The 22,725-nt window shown below is 34.7% G+C and overlaps 1 long non-coding RNA gene across 1 annotated transcript; it reads right to left on the bottom strand.

The window, feature by feature from the left end:
- Positions 1-9,082: 9,082 nt before the first annotated feature.
- LOC141401858 (uncharacterized) lies at positions 9,083-11,052 on the bottom strand. Its single transcript, XR_012412459.1, has 3 exons — positions 10,898-11,052; positions 10,711-10,825; positions 9,083-10,653 (listed from the first exon to the last, which is right to left on the bottom strand). It is a non-coding gene; the product is annotated as an uncharacterized lncRNA (long non-coding RNA).
- Between the last annotated feature and the right edge of the window lie 11,673 nt (positions 11,053-22,725).

The following is a 22,725-nucleotide window of genomic DNA, read 5'->3' as shown; positions in this document are numbered from 1 at the left end:
TTTGTTGTGGTAGAATAGGTTTTGGGGTTATAGAGGCATTCATGTTTTGCCACAAAGCAATAATTTCCAACACTGCTCCTTTCGACCAATCGATCGGAAAATAACAGTATAAACACCCTTTATTTACTTTTCTAAATACTTAAATATACATAACTTTCCATTTTCTTTTTTAAAAGATTTTGTTTTTCAATTTTTTTTTGAGAATGCCAGAAAACAGCTGTTAAATTTATGTTTACATACGAGAATGCCGTAGCAAATAGAGCGCTCCCTAAATGAAAAATTTACATATGAGTTGCCAAATCATTTTGATAGATGAAAATTTTCATAGTGGTCACACTATGTGTACAACATTCGCAGGTAGAAAATTTGACATCTCATACGACATTGATAGATGGTGTAAACTACCCTTAAGCGAACATCCATACTCACATACATACAAGCACAGTAATGACGTAACTACAACAACAAACAACTACACGAAATACAAGAAGTAGGAACTAAACGATAATTACATTATTGTTGCAAAACAAAACAAACAAAAGAACATTAACAAAAGGTAATGTAACGACTAGAATGATGAAGAGAGTTCTACATGGTAGTTGTTGTTGCTTAAATAAAGTAACTGCGTAATAAAAACTTTACGTTACAATTCAAATTTTTAAATTAACGGAAATTAAACTAAACTAACTTAAACCTATCAGTTACATTCGTAACAATACTTTGTTACAATGCTATTTTTCATTGTGTTCCTGTACTTCTTTAATGGCAATGTTAAAAAAAAGAGCGAATTGTCAAAAATTGCTTCCCCATACAAATTTCTAAAAACTGCGGGAACGGAAAAATGACGGAAATTGAAAAAACTCCAGCATAAATGTCAAAATCAACGTGTCAGCTATCATATTAGATACCAATGAACATGCTTGCTGCTAGTTTCTACTAGGCCAAAATTGTATAGCAAAAAAGAGGAGGAGAGGTTGTTACTCGGCGCTATTTTTGTTAAAACACAAGTACAAGTCTTGCTAGATTTGGGAGTACGGGAATGCATTTTTAGCACTAAACGGGAAAACTACTACAAGTAGTAATATTTTGCAGGTTAAGAATACAAATTTTATCTATCAAAATTTATTATTATGATGTCTCAACGATAAAACAATTTTTTTATTTTACGTTTGTTAGTACTATACACGATTAATATGATATATAGATAATTTTACGATAATTTTCCAAAAAAAAATTGTAATATTCTATATTGTCGTATATTTTTAATGATTAATTCAATTTACAACAACTTGTTTTGAAAATTCATTTTAGATCAGCTGCGCATATGCATCTACCTTGATCATTGTGATATGCTTGAAATCAACAAAAAATAAGTGTAAACACCGGGGTGTATTTCAGGATTTCGTGAAATCCAGTGGATTTTGGAACGCAAGTGTAAACTTGGCATTAATTTTGCTTTGACAAGACTTGATGTCTTTTAACTCATCCCCCCAATTCTTAAATGGAGGAATAATCTGCAAACAGATTATTATTAATGGTGGAGCCGTCTTGAGTTTAAGTAGCAGTTTGATGTATTAGTCATACTGTTTTACAAGGAGGTCCACGTTGTGAAGCAAGCAGTGGTGGAGTAAGGATAACTAAGGTTTTTAGGCTGAAATGTTCAAAACAACTTAAATCCGAAGTGATCGTTATGTTTAAGCTATAACAAAAAGTGCACCGATAAGAAGATTCATCTTACAAATTAAATGACAATTTGGAGTTGATTTAGCCCTGTTTTCCAAACTTTGTTCAAGTTCGAAGATGGGCACTATCGGTGCGCAACATTCGGTACCTCCTTCCCAAAAAGTTAAAAAATGTCACTAATATGCTACGAGCTATATCTGTTGAATGGAGCAACCAAACTTTGGATCTCATAATATTTTGTCCAAATGTAGTTTTACTCCATATCGGGTTCACCCATGAAATTTCAACATTTTTGTTTAAATGCAGTTTACTATAATTTTTAGTAATTGTGTTTTGAAAAATATTGCCAAAAGCCTTTTTTTTTTTTTTTGTAAATATTTTTATTATATAATCGTATATTTCAAAAATTTTAAATTAGACTATGCATGGTAGAACAAATACAAGGTAAAGTTAATACTACAACAAATACAACTCGAACAACAACCACAAAGGAATTTGTTTTTGTTTGTAAACCTTAGTGTCAACGTAAATGTAAACAAAACAAGGAAATGTCTATAAATTATTGGAATTTAAAAAACTAATAATTTTTCACATTTGATTGAATATTTTGGAAAACATGAATGAAAACTCGTTAGATTTTCAATTTGAATGTTTCCATATCATTCCACTAAATGCATAATTTCTCGCAGAAAGTAGAATACTTGCAAAAATGTTTCGGGTCGCTGGTAATTCATTGAAAAAAGATAAGATGTTTCAATGTCTTGTTTTTGAAACATGACACAATTACCCAGGTAGTGGCATCGTAAAATTTTGAATATGTTATGTCAAAACTTTCTTTATGTTGTTGGGGAAATTACAACAAAAATATTTTTTTATAAAGGGATTTGACTTTTCATATTCGATCAGCTGGTGTGATACCACTACCTGGTAGTTCTGCCATGTTTTGAAATCAAAAAAACACATGTTTATTAGGGCTTTATTTTTTTCAAGTTTAACAAAATACCACACATATTAACAAATATTGTACCGCCTCTATAAGCGGTGTTTTAGTGTGCGGCATGTCGTTCGGACCTGGAGGAGGTTACATGTCAATGATATGAAGCAGTCTTTATGGGAAATAGTTTTTTTTTCTGATGAATAAATTTGTTCTAGAAAAATATATATCCCTAATATACATCGAACATAGAAATAAATACATAGAATGTCGAATGGAATTTGACACTAACACTACAACCCAGTTCAGTCAGCTGGGTATTGCTGCTACCTTTTCTTGTTCTACCATGTAGACTATGTTTACATTTACGAAATCCACTCGATTTCATCTGTCAATTCCTTTGTGTATACGTCAAATGAAAACTCATCTGAAATCGATTGGATTTCATTTGACGTTTGAGCAATGAAATTGACAGTTGAAATCTAGTGGATTTCGTAAATGTAAACATAGTATTAGTCTAAAACAATAAGTAAAAGTGTTAAAATTTACATAATAATTATATGGCCTGTTCCCGTACTTTATAAAGTGGTAAAAGTCGTAAAAGTCGTAAACGATTTTCATATAAATTTTGTGTACGGGAACGCAAAATGTGTAAAAGTGGTAAAAATTGTAAAAACTTTTTAGTTCTGGAACAGAGCTATATACTACAAATCAAAGACAAAACATTGAATGGATCTGATTAATGTTTAAAGTTGATAGTTTATAATTATTGCGTTTAAATTCATAAAGTCTTAAGGCTATATCTTTCTCTGCTTCATCATATATTGAAACTCTCCTTCACATGGCGAAGGATAATAAAAGGCACTTACTATATTGCGTCAATGTTTGTAAATATGTTTTTCTTTAATAAATAAGGGAATATTTGAACAGATCGTAAGACCAAGTTGAGTTTAAGGATGCGTAGCCAACAGAGAATCCATCTATATAATGAATGATGATATAATGATCATCCTGGATTGTGGTAAAAGTATATTATCTTCTTGGCAATACTGAAATTATAGTTAAAAAATACATAACAGTATTATAAAAGTTTAAGAGGGCAATGGGATCTATGTCAAATAAGAACTATGACTATCTATCAATCTGCATTATAAGACCGTCATCTCAAAGCAGTACTTATGAAGTGTGCCCATGTAAAAGGACATCGGTGGCCTGTCAGATAGAGAGCCACCTGATCCATAATATATCGGGAATAATATATCATTCCGTTTATAGCTCGGTTGGTTCAAGTTATATAAGTGTGTGGGGAGAATAATACCCTAGACAGACGGCAGCGTTAATTTGCATTAACTGCCTTAATTCAAATTAATTCGTGCATTATCCACATTCATAGTGCACAAAATCAAAGGGAATTTAAAATGAATTTAGCAATTTCAATATGGCAATGCTGTTGAAAATCAATTGTCTTTTGTCAAAATTACATGTTTAAGAAAATAAAAAGGGAAAGCAAATCAGCAATTTTCGCGTTTCTTCACAATAAGTAGTGGTCTTTCGCGAGTAGAATAGCAGCTAATCGTTTTTCACGCCTTCTAACAAATCTCTTTTTTTATAATTTTTGGGTGAAAAAAATCAGGGTGCAAAATTAATTCAAATTAGGACATTTTTAATGCAAATTAACTCTGCCGTCTGTCTAGAGTATAAGGAAACAAATTTACGTAAATAAACATACTTTGTAAACAATTATATACTTACGTTTTATAAACAGAGTTTTACAGATTTTTTAAGTGCCAGTAGTACCTCACTGTGTGATGCATTGTGTCGTGTGATGTTAGTCGTCTATTCAAATGTCGCACTCTAAATAAAATGCGACATGTTTAGGTAAATCTATGTTGCTGCTTTCATTTACGAGAGACTCTTTAATTTTTGGGGACTGTGAGATGGAAATTCCGTTTAATTTGTAGAAGATCATTTCCATCTTCTTTATTCTTGAGACGAAAGTCTCTAATGATTTAATTAATTTTCCCTTTGACACCTGGGGCTCAATTCTGTTTCTATGAAAATTTGAAATGAAAAATATTTTCTTTATATTATTTTCATTTGACAGATTTTTCCTTTATAAAAGCTTTCATTTCACATTTTCATAGAAACAGAATTGAGCCCCTGGTCCACCCATGTAAACGTATTTGAATGACATCTATATCCTTCAAGATGCATATTACGTATCATATATCCTGCAAAATTTTTTAATGCAGCCCCTTGAAGTCTATCGATGGCATTCAAATCCGTTTGGTGAATGTCTGGTATCTGTGGAGATTGTCACCATCAATTTTTTAATACTGTAGTCTTGTCCTTCTTCGTGATTACTAGTTGGTATGGCTTCGAATGATTGATCCAAACACGCTTCTCCACTGCATTCAATCCGTTGTGTTATGTCGATATCAACGTTACCCGTTCCAGAAAGTAGCTCCGTATTCCGTGCTAAAAAACGTAGGAATTATTTTAGTATTTAATATCAATAAATACTACCAATTTCTTACCCAATATGTATTTTCTGATGCGGAACTTGATCTCCTGAGGAGTTGGGTAGTCGTTGAGCCCTCCTTTAATTCTTAATGCTCCAAAAAAAGTTCTCAAGTACATCTTGGTTTAGACGACTTGTCAGAATGTATTCCATGTTGTACTTCTGTAAGTAGTCGTGCAACATAACTAACGCCTTATTGGACATTAGAATTCCCTTCTGGAAAATTTCAATGCTTTTTTATTTGGCATAATCGGAGTACTCATAATCTTGTTCATTCGTTCTAAGGTATCTTTTTGCTTTTCGATGCAATTTCCCAAAAGGTTCCTAACAATATACATATGCTTGTAAACATATGTTTATTTCAAAATGTATATTCCCACATACCTTTCCGGGTAGTCCAAATGTGCTACAGGAGGAATTGTGAACATCGAACCAATCATTGACTAGCAGGATGAATTCAGCTGTTTCAATTGCATTACATAAAGCTAATCCGAGGGAATGACACCATATTATAGCATTTGCGGTTGTGTGGGAGAATAGCTGTGTAGCTAATTTGACCTTTTGCCTCCCTGAAATATGTTATTTTAAATAAAATGTCAATTCAATATTTGTACCTATTCCGTATACCTGTCCCTTTGACTGAAAGATGTTCGTCAGTCAATTTATGTGTTATGGAGAAATCACTTTTTTTTGTTACTTCATCAAATCTACAATTGTTCTTGACGTTATAATTTTATTGTTTATCACAAGTCCTGTATCAATTTAGGGATTCCTAATTAGTTTTATAAGATGCGGAATATCCGCAAACACAAATACTTTTTCGGTTGATTTTGTGGGATGCCAAAACCATGGTTTATCTTATGAAAAAAAAAGAAATGGTAATGGTACAGTGGAAAAATAGTTATTAATTATTTCATCTACATCATCCACATCATCAGTGGTGGTGGCAGTGCTGATGATGACATTGCAGTGTTGTTTGTTGCAGTGCAGATGACAGCGGTTGTGACGCTGATGATAGCGTTTGTTGCTGCGATTGTGACAGCGGTTATGGCAGTGCTGATGACAGCGGTTGTTGCAGCGATGCTGGCAGTGCTGATGATAGCATTTGTTGCCGCGGTTGTGACGGCGATGCTGGCAGCGGTATTACTGTGATATTTGGTCTTCTTAAAATTTCTTGCAGTACTGATGGCAGCGGTTTTACTTTGATATTTGGTCTTCTTATACTATGTGTACATTTACGAAATCCACTCGATTCCATCTGTCAAATCCTTTGTGTATACGTCAAATGAAAACTCATCTGAAATCGATTGGATTTCATTTGACGTTTGAGCAATGGAATTGACAGTTGAAATTGAGAGGATTTCGTAAATGTAAACATAGTATTAAAATTTCTTGCTGTGTTGATGGCAGCGGTATTACTTTGATAATTGGTCTTCTTAAAATTTCTTGTTGTGCTGATGACAGCGGTATTACTTTGATATTTGGTCTTCTTAAAATTTCTTGCTGTGCTGATGACAGCGGTTGTTGCAGCGTTTATGGCAGTGATGTTGGAAGCGTTTGTGGCAGTGCTGATGACAGCGGTTGTGGCAGCGATGTTGGAATGTTTGTGGCAGCGATGTTGAAAGCGTTTGTGGCAGCGATGTTGAAAGCGTTTGTGGCAGTGCTGATGACAGCGTTTGTGGCAGTGATGTTGGAAGCGTTTGTGGCAGCGTTGAATTTGTCCCTGGTGGTTTTGCGACCTTTCCAATACATAAGGTGTATAAACGTTAATTTAGATTATGCTTGATTTAACAATTATCTGAATTTATTTGAAATATAATGTATGATATTTAAATTCACGGGATTTGCTTAATCCAGCATAGTCTAAATGAACTATAAGGGGAATTCACAATGAAAAATTAAAACAAAAACCATATGATTCGAGAGGGCGCGAATTGTTATGTTTTTCGAAACAAATTTTGACATTTTACATTACAACTATGATAATGGTCGCCCGCCATCCAATAAGTGTAAGCGAAAGTGATAAGTTGCATACGTGCTAAACATAATTATTTGAAAAATGGACCATCATCTAACTTATTATAACATTGCAAGTGGAAGCCGTACTCGCGAATTTAACGAAGGTAAAAAAAGCAATAATCTACAAAGCTTTGCTGGTCGGCTTATACAATAGACCAAGAAATCAAAGCCACCGGTACTCCCCGAATCGGAGTGGTTGAGCAATGGTTCCGAAATGGGATTCAATGAGGAAACAGCCAACAAATTGAGGGCAATATTCGAAACGATGAATGAAGGAGATAGAGTGTGCGTGCTAAGTTTTGACGCACTAAATGTCGATGATGAAGTGCAAAGGACACAGTACGCATTTATATTAAATGGCCTTTACAAGCAATGGAGCATTTTAATTGGCACTGAGGGTGAAGGACATTATACGTCATATGGTATTAAGAATACACCAATCTGCTGAAAGCATTGGAGTCAAAGTGGTGTATAACGTCTGTGATTCCACAAATATTCATCGGGCATTATTGCCAACATACAACGAAAACGATTTAGAAGTTGATGGGAAAAATATGGGCGTATGATATGTACCATGTAATTGTTTTTATTGTAGGAAAATTCAAAGAGGGAGAATTATATTACCGAGGACACTTTCTGAATTTTAACCACGTCCTTAACAAGAGGATATACCTACGAAAGTTTCTATTTTGAAACTTATAACAACATCTTCAACGATGAAGTTGTGAATGTTCTTATAGAACAGGCGGAAGCAGAGGACATTCCACAAAGCAATTTAAAACAAAATTTGTGTCAGCTATGGCGGCATTCATACACATTCTGACTGATCATGCAGATTGTACTGTGGAGGGTAAAATCGAAGTCATAAATGACCTGAGAATAATTGTTGGAAGAATTATACCATTTTTTCCATTTTTAACATGTAAAGTCATGATACAATGATACAAGGTAACCTCACGCTCAGAGCTCACAGAGTTGTATTCGCTTTGCGTCCCTTCATTGACAAAATGATTTTGACAAGCTTTGTATGTATATGTTAAAACATACATATGTCAGTTTTATTTACATTTCAAATCTGAAAGCAATTTAATTTCAAATTTTTAAATTTAAAATTTTCAGACCGATTCGATTCGATTTAGCCTTGTATGTCCGCCCGTCTGAAGGATAACTCTCGAACGGATCACCTAAAGTGGTCTAAATATAGGCCTCGTCATACTTTTTCAAAATAATCAATTTGGTGCGAACGGTAACTTACGACCGGATCAACAGATTTTGTCAAAAATTAATCCTCCCAAAATTTTTCCAGACATAGATTAAGGATTTCTCTTAAGGGCTGTTCGACAATAGGTTAAAAATTCCTTGTGCTCCTGTTTGCAGTGATTTCGTGATCAAGTCCATACTTTCAGACATACATATTCCTTCAAGGCTTAAAAAATCCTATAGCGACCAACATAAATGACTGGTGCTCACAAAAATTTAAAGAGTAGCCGACATCCCTATAGACATTTGCCTTGTTAATGTCAAACATCCTATTCATATCGCTGTGATGCAGAATTAGTGTGAAGTATTGCAATCCAAGACGTCACTGATGCGCAGTCACTGAAACGCAGAATACACACAAAATGGTCAACAGGTACAAAACTGTGGTAGTTTTTGCAACGGTGTGCATTTAAAAGTACTTTTACAAAGCATGTGCAACAACTGAAACAATGCAGTTTTATGACGTTACGGAAGTCAGCCAGTGACATACATTGGTCCAACACTTGCACATCGGAATAGTTCTCTCAAACATGGGCATGGTTCCTAATGACCCAAATCTCAAAAAATCCTATGGTGACAAACTTAAATGGCTGTTTGGCACGATAACTGTTGAAATGGCTACCCAAGTTAGATGCAGCATTTATAATCATTACTACAATATCGTATTTTCCCCTTGGAAAGTTTTTATTTTTTAAAGACCAAACATACATAGATGTTGGTCTCCCAGGAAATATATGCTGTAAACAGATAAGGCTGCAAAACTTAAGTTAGTGTTATATACATAGTCTTAAATATTATATAAAATCATACATTTTGCAGCATTAAAATATATAATATTCTAACAATGTTTATAAGATTTCAAAAGTGTACATCTTCCTGGGAGGCGGGTGGGTCTTGGATTGAGACGACGAACACGGCCGAAGTACCTGCGGATTTCTTCAGATTTAAAAATGCTATAAAAATCGGTTTTAGCAATCTTCAGTTGAGGAAGGTTCTTCAAGGTGGGTGGAACCTTGGCCAGCACGGCATCTTTGGTATTTGTTCACCTTTTAGATTTCAGTCCAGATCTTCAGTAGAGGCCACCACCATCAAGGTATGTGTTTCGGAACAACTCTAGTTGAGTAAAAACTCTCCGATTTTTTTTTTAAATTTAGTTATTGTTGCGCTGATCATGGGAATGTATAATTTTCTTGGGGGACAGATCCGGTTACCCGGTTATTGGACCCGAAAGTCCGGGTACAAAACCCGGTTTAGACCCGGCTCTACTAAACCGATTACGATGGGTATCATTGGAAAGCTTATGGAAATACCAAAAAAGTGGTCATATGACGGGGTTATTTTCAGGTGGTCAGATGATATAACCCAAAAACTGATGTTTGGACCCGAATTTTTCCATAAAACCCTCAAAAAGTCGAAAATGGGCCCATTATGGGTGCCCGCTAAATGTAAATGGTGCTATATTTTGTAATACCTTCCCTGGATCCAGAGATATGGCCCTTAGAATCTTGAGAACTCGGTTCGGTAGGGCTCATTTCTTTACATTATAGGTGTCTATAGAAAAAGTTAATGTTCTAAGTTGAACAAAATTGTCTTTTAAATTATATTTCTTCTCTAAATGGCCGGCGGGGATTTAAGACTTTCTCCTATGGACAGGTGCAAATCTCGAAAACGGGAAAAAACTGTTCTTTTAAATGAAATTTTTTCTATAAATAGCCACTTAGAGAAAAACGGTTGTCGAGATTCTAAGAGTCATATCTCTGGATCCATGGAAGGTATTACAACATATAGCACCATTTTAGAAAGGTTAAAGTGTGAGCTACAATCTGGCTAACATTAAATGGGAACCCATAATGGGCCCATTTTCGACTTTTTAAAGGTTTTATGGAAAAATCCGGGTCCAAAAATCAGTTTTTGGGTTATATCACCTGACCACCAGAAACTATCCCCATCATATTACCACTTGTTAGATAGGTATTTCCATAAGCTTTCCAATTATAACCATTTTGTAGCAATAGGTTCAGTAGAGCCGGGTCTAACCCGGACTTTCGGGTCCAATAACCGGGTCCGTCCCCCAAGAAAATTATACATTTCTGTGATCAGCGCAACAATATCTACCTCTGGAAAAAATTTCACAAAAATCGGAGAGTTTTTACTAAACTAGAGTTAAGCCTGTGTTTTCAAAACCAACTGATCAGAGCACGACGAGTTTGTCAAGATTCCGTAGAGGGTTGGTGACCTATAGCAAGGAACACACATTAAATCAATTCATCATCACACCAACCCATTTACTTACCGACTTGTTGTCTGTTGCCGAAACGCTTTTGGTATCAGGATAATCCACCAATTGATTGACGATATCACGGCTGGGCAAATGTTGTTTTGTTTGTTAATTGTTTTCCGAGTGTGCCCTGAGGACCGTGATACAGAAAAACATTGTTTTTAGGGATTTTTCACAGAAATTCTTTTTGCACGCTGCTTACCATCTTTTTTGACAATTTTGCAACAATTATTGCATTCTGCAGCCCGAATTACATTGACCAAGAGAAGCGCCAAAAAAACTTAATATGCATTCTCCTGAAATTGTGCCAATGATTGTCGTATCGTCATTTAATTGAAATTTATTTGTTCCAAGAAAAATTATATAAAATAATGAAATGTAAACAAACAATAGTATGTTGTTATTGTTGTCATTGACATACAATAACAACAACAACTTTCATTTCGTTTTGAATACATGGTTGTATTTGGTAGCTCAAGGACGGTTTTTTCAAATGAGATTACCTTCTTATTCTGCCATGATGTAAAGTGTTCCCTTACTTATAATAGCCTACAATTTATATGATAGGAGTTTACCACTTTTACCATTTTCTGCCACTGTTACCATTTTTAAAAGTAAAGGAACAGACCAAATGTCAATGTCTAGTGTAGAAACATTTTTCAACAAAATTAGAAGACGGGTAGACGGTACTCCCGCCGTACGTACTATGGAATACGCCAAGGCCAGGTCCGATGCGGCTCTTGAGGTCTCAGACAATCTTGATCATGCCAATAAACTATTTTGGACTGATTTGGAATTTCAGCAATAAATACAAAGACTAAAATTTTTAATTTTTTTCAGAGATTATCTCAGCAATACACAGAACTGTTGAAAATATATATGCGCACAATAATCAAGGTGTAAAATCGGCCAGAATAATTTTAACATCATGGGCATATAACGGTCGTATGTTTCTTTTAAGAGCCCGTATAATTGGTCTGTTCCAGTACTGCAAGAATCTACTAATTTTTACTATTTTTTCCGATAACATAAAGGAAAAAATGTTATCGTAGTAAAAAATAGTAGCTTCTTGCAGGTTCTGGAACAGAGCAAATATTAATAATATAAATAAAGAAAATTTAATTTAGTTTAATTAGTAAAAGAGTACATTGATTGATTCATCAACGCCCACACGAAATGGCGGCCCGGCCGAACTTTGTATACCCTCCACCACGAACTATATTGAAGTAGGTAGGAACAATTAGATTCGAAGATTCCTTTATGAAAACATGTACCAGGCTTTCTTTGCAGGAGCAGCATTTTTGAACCGATGATAATCCATTTAAAAGACTTCATATGGGTCGTTATCGTTGTTTTTTTTTTCCAAGATATGGACCAATATTTACAAGAGATTTTGTATCCCCCACAACACATGAGATTATATTGTAGCAATCTCGGTTCGGAAATTTTATATTGGGGCTAGACCCAAACCTGGTTGTACATATCGCTCTTTCAAAGAGTGTCATAAGTCAAAAATGCGTTTTTTCAGTTATCAATTTCTACTTTATCTTGTGTCAAATTTTCATGTTGATATCTCGAAAACTCAAAAGGTTACAGCTCATTTACTAGGAATTTGAATAAATCAACAATAAATTTTTTTGGTTTTATGGAGCACTAAAATATTTAAATCATGCATGATCTTGCACAGAAATTTAGTACCGACATCTGAGCGATATATGGATTAAAAACATGTACAAACGTTTAAGTGAGGGTTATATTTAACGTGGATCTATACAGTCTGATTTTTTGCAAGGGTGTTTTGTATCTGTAATAATGTTCAGTACCCTTATCTAAGACTAAATAACCAAATCTCAGTTTTCTGGTTGAATTAAGTAGCTAAATATGGAGTACCGTTTTATGGAGGCTGTATCAAAACTAGGATGTCCAAAAAACCGGTTTTTCCAAACAAAACGGTTTTCGGTTAACCGATATTTTCAAAGTTTTCAAACACTGGTTTTCGGTTTTCAAAACCGTTTAACCTGTTTTGTAAAATAGGTACAAAATTGCTCATAAATGATAAATATTTGAGCTGTGTTCCAGAACTAAAAAGTTTTTACAATTTTTACGACTTTTACACATTTTACTCGAAAAAGCGTTCCCGTACACAGAAAATTTGTAAAATGTTCACTTCTCTTTAAACAAAAATGGCGCTGAATGCCGCTCTCTTTAAAAACTTTTTACTCGACAAATTTGAGCGTGTAAAAAATAGTAACATGGATGCCGGCGTCTGATTGGCTGGTATGCCGACTTTGACATTTGTTTCAGCTTTTTTGACGTTTTTTCCATTTTTGCGTTCCCGAACTTTTTGAAAAAACTTTTGTGTTACAACAATTTTTCCCTCTTTCTCTCTTTTACGAGTTTTACTATTAAAAAGTACGGGAACAAAGCTTTGATTTAAAATGTGCGAAAAGGTGTAAATTAATTATTACAACTTCGTTATTATAGCTCTGTTCCAGAACTAAAAAGTTTTTACAATTTTTACCACTTTTACACGTTTTGCGTTCCCGTACACAAAATTTATATGAAAATCGTTTACGACTTTTACAACTTATACGACTTTTACCACTTTATAAAGTACGGGAACAAGCCATATATAATTATCTCATAATATCCCTGTTATTTGACATTTAACCTCGAAGTGAAGACAGTAATGCTTGGTTTACATTTACGAAATCCACTCGATTTCAACTGTCAAATCCATAGGTTAAACGTCAAATGAAATCCAGATGAGATTTGATTTGACGTTTGAGCTATGGAATTGACAGTTGAAATCGAGTGGATTTCGTAAATGTAAACTTAGCATAATATTAAGACTGAATTTGTGCTCTAAGAATAGTAAAAACCCTTATGGGTATTCTAGACGATATGTTTTTTACATATGGGTTGTCACTTTTTATATACAAAATGTATATCCAAAGTGACAATGCATATGTAAAAAACATATCGTGTAGAATACCGATTACATATACAATTGTGTACCAAAAGAACTAAGTTTACATTTTTTAAGTCTGGATTCATCCTCATGCGTTGAGTACTCAAATTATTGTGCCGGAATCAAACATGTATTTTGTAACTAGGCGTTTACACCAGACAGTTTGTCTTCAAATACAACTCTGATTTACTAACACATACATACATTTGTCGTTTGTCTCCCAGCTGTCCATCATTTTTTCACAGACAGTAAGGAAGACAATTTTTTGGCATTTTTTGTAAAAATTAGTGAGATAATAATTGAAATGTGTTCAAAACAAAAGAACATGAACAAAACCGAAATATGTGAACGGAAAACAAAAAGATGTCGATGATTTTCATTCAAAATTTTACAACTGTTTTTGCAGTTGTCGGGACGCCTACGTCACACAGGCAAGTTGTGGGATTTTGACAATCAATACATGAAGCCAACTGTCCTGTCATTTGTAAACGCAGGGTTATCGTTACCCTTTATCATGGTACAATAATACAGGTAGCATTATCAAGCCAGCTGATGGTAACATAATGTGTCAATTGCATTGAATTGATGTCAAATTTTGACATCTTATGTTACCAACAATTGCCGATGCGGCTACCTGTGTATTTGTACCATGCGTATGAGTAACGTCATTCAAACTACCTTGCGATGTCACGTATACACACTTTTTTAATATATCGTTCAGCTGAACTATTCAAATTTAAATTTAAAGGTATCTATATAAAATTTAAAGGTATCTAGCATTTGCAACATGGCCCGTATTTGTGTTAGTTAATTTTAGTTTATTTTCAAGAACACAATTTTATTTAATATTAAAAATGTTACTATTTTTTAAAAACCGGTTAACCGAAAATGACGTTTTTGGCTAAAACCGGTTTCGGTTTTGTAACTCAAAACAGGTTAAACGGTTTCGGTTTTGGACACACTAATCAAAACGAACATCAACGAAGTCTTCAGCTGTTTCGGCGGATATTGAAGCCAAAGTTCTATGGGGGCTATATGAAGGCGTGACCTATACCACAAATAAACCAAACCTTTAAAATAGAAGCACCCTTACTTTACATGGATAGAAGCAATAGCAGACCCTTATCTCGGGAAGTATAGACATCAACACGGAAAAGTACCGTTGTAATCAGGAATCAGGGTCCCAAGGGAGAGTTACAAATGGTAAAAATTCTCCATGCTCCATAAAAACGTATGCGGGTGAAATCTCAAGACCCATATCTGCATGTATATACTTCCCCCGGACAATTAATCAATGCCGATACTTACTTGTGGTCACTAACGTAAACATTTTGCTCCAGTTAGTTATCCAATCACAAAATCCTAATCACTTTGCCAGGATTTTTCCTCCAAACAAGAAAGTTAATTTATTTTTGCCTGTTTCCTCCAGTCTCCGATTGTTTCGATAGCCCGTCCTCTTCTCGTATTCCCATAATTCCAAAAAAAATAGATAAATAGATAAATCGCGTAACGGAGAGAGAGACAGGAATAGTTATCTATGGGAATTGGAAATCAACGCATTTAATTTTCGTTGCTTCCAGACGTTGTTCCGTTTTGTGTTTCCATTCGTCGAGTGTGTTGAAAATAGGAATGTCAGTACTGAGCCTTGCTAAATAGAACAAGTAAGAAAAACGTTAAGTTCGGTCGGGCCGAACTTTTTATACCCTCCACCACAAATTTCAGCCATTTCGGTGTATTAATGTGGCCACAACCTTCAAAATACCGAAATTCGGAAGGTACCGTTCTATGGGGTCTATATGATGGCGTGGACCTATACCTACAAATTTCTGGGGGAAAGTTTTATACGCCTAAAGAAGACTAAATACCAAATTTCAGCCATCTCGGTGTCATAATGAGGCTAAAACGTTCAAAATATCGAAAATCGGGAGATATTGTATTATGGAGTCTATATCAACACGTGGACCTATATAAACATTTTATGGTAGGAATGTTTCTTAGCCTCTGGAAACACAAAATACAAAGTTTCAACCGATTCTTTGGTCAAATGGGTCTAATACATTCAAAATATATTAAAATGACTCGTACTTTATAAGGGGCCTTATGTGGGGGCTATACCAAAACGTGGACCTATATAACCCAACTTTGGTAGGAATGTTTTCTGGCCTCTGAAGACACAAAATACCAAATTACAACCAATTCTGTGGTCAAATGGGTCTAATACATTCAAAATATATTAAAATGACGCGTACTTTATATGGGGCCTTATATGGGGGCTATACCAAAACGTGGACCTATATAACCCAACTTTGGTAGGAATATTTTTTGGCCTCTGGAGACACAAAGTACCAAATTACAACCAATTCGGTGGTAAAATGGGCCAAATATCTTAAAAATTCCTTAAAACGACGACGCGTCACGCGTTATTTTGTATGGGGGCTATACGAAAGCGTGGACCTACATAGCCCGCTTTCAATACCAAAAGTCTTACGTAAATTTAACATATTTTCCTAAAATTTCATCAGCCTACTTCAATCCGTTCAGACGCTAGAGTGATTTCCACAGACGGACAAGCGGACGGACATGGCTATATCGATGTAGAATTGCACGCTGATCAAGAATATATATACTTTGTGGGGCCTACAATGATTATTTCGAGTAGTTACAAACGTAGTGACAAACTTAATATACCCCCATCCTATGGTGGAGGGTATAAAAATAGGGATGTCAATACTGAATTTTTTTTTAAATATTTAATTTAATAAACGTCGACTTTAAGCCGACGGCGCAGGTCTCTGCTTAATATTTGTTTGTTTAATAATAACTGTTTAATTTTTCTTTATTGCAAAGAATATTACTCTCTGTGACTTCCCTCTCTCTCTCTCTCTCTCTCTCACTCAGCTATCTTTCAGAGTAATTGATAACCTCTAGTCATGGCACATTAATCACGGTCGATGACAAAAACTTCTATCTAATGCCTGATTTAGACTATTTGGACAAAAAAACAATTATATGGTCTGTTCCTTTACTTTTGAAAATTGTAAAACCGGCAAAAGTAGCAAAAGTTGTAAACTGCTCCCATATGAATTGTATGGTGTCAAAAGTAAAGGAACGCTTTTCGAGTAAAAAGTGGTAAAACTGGAGGATTCTTGCACGTAAAGGAACAGAGCTATAAATTGCCAAAAAATGTTTACACTCTTTCCTCTCCCCTCCCTCTCTTTATCAGTCATCAGTCATCAGTCATCATAACCACAAATAAGGGCACAAAAATTAAGGTAGATGAATGTTTAATCAGCAAACAGCAAAAACAACTGATTATCATACTAGTTGTCAAAATACATTATTGTGAATAAAAATGTAAACATTCTAATCGAAGCAATGCATTAATTGTGTTCCTTCACTCGCCTGAGGTTATCATTTCTTACCATTTTTAAACTGCCTAATACGGCGGTTACACTAGAGTTTTTTGCCGGGTTAACCCACTTCAAGAGGATTCATTTGACCTTTGCGCTATGGAATTGAAAAGAAAAATATATATTTATGTATAGTTTTTTTGCTTTTATGTAGTAGGCAAAATATTAGCTTGGAAGAAGAATAATGCTTGATTTACTTTTACGAAATCCACTCGATTTCAACTGTCAAATCCATAGGTTAAACGTCAAATGAAATCCAGATGAGATGATGATGCATTTATTATTTGTGTAAAATAATAATACAAAGAAATTTATTATATAAACACAAATTAAAAAAAAAACTTTCCATTAAATTCAATCACATTTGAGTTTACTTTCTCCGTCCTCCAATTAATCCAAGCGCATCTGACTTTGCTTAATCATCCTAAAGGTTTTTTATGTTGCCTTCCCATCACTAGTTCAGCTTTCGATATGGGCTCCAACTGCACCCGTAAACCCTTCAGAAGGCAACGGGAAACCACTGAAGTAATCTCCCTTGAAAATCATACAATATGAACAACACAAACCAAAACACACGGCCCTCAGTCTCCGGCCAAACGAGGGTTCTAAGAATACCCGGAGTTAAAAACAAGCAAAAGCTAAACATTCGAACTTGGAAGCCAGAAGTTTATACGAAGTTGGCAAATAAAACAACACAATTAAAGCTGAAACAGATACAACGTTTGATTAAAGTTTTGTGTCGTTTTGGCCGTTTTTACACTGTTGGGCATGATGCCGAAAAATTCAAATTCATTTGAAATATATGCCGGCAAACAGATAAACGCTGGACTTTGGTATCGTCGTCGCCCCGTTGTTGTTTTTTTCTCGACGCCCAACGCAAAACTTTAATCAAACGTTGTATCTGTTTTCAGCTTTAATGAAATGAATCGGCTTAAGATTGATATACTAGGTGTCAGTGAAACCTGGTGGACAGAATGCGGCTATTTTGAATCCCAAAATGTTGTAGTATACCACTCAGGAAATATGGAAGTTATACACAGGAAGGGTGTGGGCATTATCGTCAAAAAAGACATTGCAGACTGCGTGATTGATTCTGTCCCAATGTCTGAAAGGACTATGATGATTAAAATCTCATCAAAGCCCCTGAATTTAAATATTATCCGGGTATATGCCCCTACATGTGATGGAACGAGGCTGGACATTTCTATGAAGAAATAACTCAATTATTAAACATAACGAAATCACATGAAAAGCTATAGTTCAAGGCGACTTTAATGTCAAAGTGGGGAATGATGAAGTAAATGGAGTAACTGGAAGGTATGGACTTGGAGAAAGGAATGAGAGAGGAAACAGATTAATTAAATTTTGTCAAGAATTTAAGATGACCATTACAAACACAACATTCCGATTACATCCCAGGAGACATTATACATGGAGATCACCAGTAGATAACAGAGGGAATATCGTTCGAAATCAAATTGACTTCATAATGATCAACAGCAGTTTTTGATCTTGAAATTGATTTTTTTATGTTTCTTTTTGGTCTATACTATTATATGCCGTAGAAACTTGAACCATCAAAAGTGCAGATCAAAAAGAATTGAAGCATTTGAAATGTGGGTCTATAGAAGAATACTTAAGATACCCTATACATCGCACATTTCAAACCAAGAAGATCTCAGACGAATGCATGTCGACAGACAACTTTTACACACGGTCAAATCGAGAAAAATCGCATACCTTGGACACCTGATGAGAAATGACAAATACAGATTTATACAATGCGGTATTAAATGCAACATTGAAGGACAACGACCAAGAGGCAGAAGAGACATATACTGGCTAAGTAACATCCAAGAGTGGACATGATACAGAGATGAAACAAATCTGCTACATGCTGCTAAAAATCGGGAGCTGTCTATAATTTCATAAAATAAAATAACAGAACATGTACATATTAGCTGTGTCTTTTAACGTGATAATTAGTAATAATTATTACTAATATTGCAGATTTTGACAGTTGTATAAAAGAAAAGTTGCTGAAAAAAATGTTTCAGCAACATTTAGTAAGTAAAAAGACACACCTTTTATATATATGGCCTTTTCCCGTACTTTATAAAGTGGTAAAAGTCGTAAACGATTTCCATATAAATTTTGTGTACGGGAACGCAAAATGTGTAAAAGTGGTAAAAATTGTAAAGACTTTTAAGTTCTGGAACAGAGCTATATAAATATAATGTATACTAATGTATGATCGCTTTATATCCGAATAACGGATCCGCAAATAAAGAAGAAGAACTACCGCAAAAATGTTCGCAGCTTAAGTTTTTATTTCTTTATTTTATGCTTATAAATTGTATCCAATGGAGTGCATTTTTTCATAACTCCGTGTGGACTGCATCGAAGGATGTTGTGAAATCATAACATAACCACATGCACAACTTCCAAAATTTTTTGCTGGGTAATAACTGTCTTTTAAAACTGACTAGGCGTTTACACCAGACAGTTTGTCTTCAAATACAACTCTGATTTACTAACACATACATACTGTTACGGAATTAGGTTTAACTAATGTCCGTGTAGACGTTGTTTTATTCCCCGATACGACTGGAACCAAATAAAACAGGGTTCGTTTTAGATTACGTTTCTACAATGCTTTATTTACTTTATTACACTTAAAGGCCTGCGTACATAAGCTGCTCTGCCTGATTGCCTTGCTTTGCTGCTTCAATAAAAAAATAAAAGAACAAAGAAGGCCGACCCAATTTCCAACTGATGGCAACCCAGTTCGAAATTTCGTCTTTATTCTATTATTTTTATTACGTCAGAAATGAAGCAGGTAAGCAAGGCAATCAGGCAAAGCAGCTTATGTACGCAGGCCTTTATTCAGAACCGACTTTAATTACTAAGCACACAGCTAGTCTCTAGTTAGCACGCAGCTACTCTTTTACCGATCTGTTCAGTTCAACGCTTAAAACACAACTCACTCGTCATTGCCAGTTCCCCTGTATTTATACCCCAAAGTCTCCCTGTTCTAGAGTCCTCTAGAACACATATGGCAACACCTCGAATCTGTGCAGCGAACACACAGACGCACATTCGCACTAAAGGGCTGTTTACACCATCTATCAATGTCATATGAGCTGTCATTTCTTTCACCCATTCGACATTCTCTATGTTTGTCAAAATTGACGTCATCCATACAACTTTCAATTTGTGCGTTCATACTTGCAAGTGTTATTTTCGTATGACATAACCTAAAAATATAAAAACAGCTGTTTTTGTCATTATTTACATTTATTGTTGAGTTGCAATTTTGCGCAAATTTTAATTTTGGTTGAAGGAAACTGAATTGGTGTTTGGAGTTATAGAGGCATTCATGTTTTTGCCATCAAACAATCATTTCAAAGACTGCTTCTTTTGACCAATCGATCTGAAAATAACATTATAAACGCCATTTATTTACTTTACTGAATATTCAAAAATATACATACCTTTCCATTTTCTTTTTTAAAAGATTTTGTTTTTCATTTTTTGTTTGAGAATGTCAGAAAACAGCTGATAAGTCCCAATTTACATTAGGCGAGTTTACTTGCGGCAATTGTCAGTTTGTAGGTGAGAGAGGGTGCTGAGAGGCAAAGGGTTACCATATGCCTCACCTCTCTCTCCTACAAAATGACAATTGCCGCAAGTAAACTCGCCCAATGTAAATTGGGACTTAATTTATGTTTACATACGAGAATGCCGTATCAAATAGAGCGCACCCTAAATGAAAAATTTACATATGAGTTGCCAAATCATTTTGATAGATGAAACATTTCATAGTGGTTACACTATAGCTCTGTTCCTTTACGTGCAAGAATCTTCAAGTTTTACAACTTTTTACTCGAAAAGCGTTCCTTTACTTCAGACACCATACAATTCATATGGAAGCAGATTACAACTTTTGCTACTTCTGCCGGTTTTACCACTTTCAAAAGTAAAGGAACAGACCATATGTGTACAACATTCGCAGGTAGAAAATTTAGCATCTCATACGACATTGATAGATGGTGTAAACAACCCTTAAGCGAACAACCATACTCACATACATACATGGGGGAATACAATTGGACGACAAGCACAGTAATGACGTAACTACAACAATAAACAGATGCAAGAAATAAAGAAGTGACAAACTAAACAATAATTACATGACTATGGCAAAACAAAATAAAAGCACATTAATGAAAGTTAAAGTAACATCTAGAATAATGAAGAGAGTTCTACATGGTAGTTGTTGTTGCTTAAATAAAGTAACTGCGTAATAAAAACTTTACGTTACAATTCAAATTTTTAAATTAACGGAAATTAAACTAACTTAAACCTATCAGTTACATTCGTATCAATACATTTGTCGTTTGTCTCCCAGCTGTCCATCATATTTTCCTAGACAGTCGGGTTAAAAAATTTTTGACGTTTTTCATAAAAATGTGTGAGAAAATAATTGAAATGTGTTAAAAAAAAACATGAACGAAAACAATATATGTGAACAGAAAACAAAAAGAAACCGATGATTTTTATTCATATTTTTACAACTGTTTTTGCAGTTGTCGGGACGCCTACGTCACACAAGCAAGTTTTGGTATTTTGACAATCAATACATGAACTCAACTGTCCTGTCATATGTGAACGCAGGGTGAGAGTGTGTACTAGAGCTGGCAAACCATTGATATTCCCAACATTAGATATTTTCGATATACCGCCATTATTATAAGTTTCCTTTTGTTGTAGTTTGGATTTACCGAACAGATTTATAGCGTTCCGGTTAACTTAAAGTTAAAAGTGATGATTGAATTTCAACGAGGAGCTTCTTGGCATAAACTTTCAATGCAAAAATCATATTTGTAATGCCTCCAAATTGGTTTATTTTTGGTTTTAAAATCCACCAGATAGTAAAATAACACATATAATAATGGCCCATAATGTTTTAAAATATCGATTGCTATCGATATTATCGTTAAGTTGTCATCGCCATTAATTTGGATATGAAAATGGCGGAAATGTCAAGGATTTTCTTGAAATTATGCAAAAGTAGTTCATACATTTTATTTTACCGAAAAACGTGTACGTGTGACTACGGACTTATAGGCCGTTTATATATAACAAGGTTAACCCAGTGGGTCTGGGTTTCAAATGTCATTTCCATTGTATATACTTCAAACAAATCCTCATAAAGAAGGTTAACCCTGCAAAAAAACTATAATATAAACGCCGTATTATGCTATGTTTACATTTACGAAATGCACTCGATTTCATCTGTCAAATCCATAGGCTAAACGTCAAATGAAATCCAATGGATTTCAGATGAGATTTCATTTGACGTTTGAGCTATGGAATTGACAGATGAAATCGAGTGGATTTCGTAAATGTAAACTTATGAACCGAAAAGCAGCGAAATTTCTATTTATTTCAATGGATTTCAGGTTAGGGGGTTTTATTCCGATAATATCGATAGGCAGACCTATCTATCGATATAGTTTTTAACTAATAATCGATATTATCGATAGCGCCATAAATTTTTTGCCGGCTCTAGTGTTTACCGCAATAACTGTCGCCGTCACAAATCGAATGGCTGACAACGTTCTCTATCCAAAGTAGCTTTGTTGA

Source organism: Musca autumnalis, unplaced genomic scaffold (assembly GCF_047663935.1).
Source record: "Musca autumnalis isolate F117 unplaced genomic scaffold, ASM4766393v1 scaffold_4, whole genome shotgun sequence".
Taxonomy (NCBI): domain Eukaryota; kingdom Metazoa; phylum Arthropoda; class Insecta; order Diptera; family Muscidae; genus Musca; species Musca autumnalis.
This window is presented reverse-complemented; position numbering and strand designations above follow the sequence as displayed.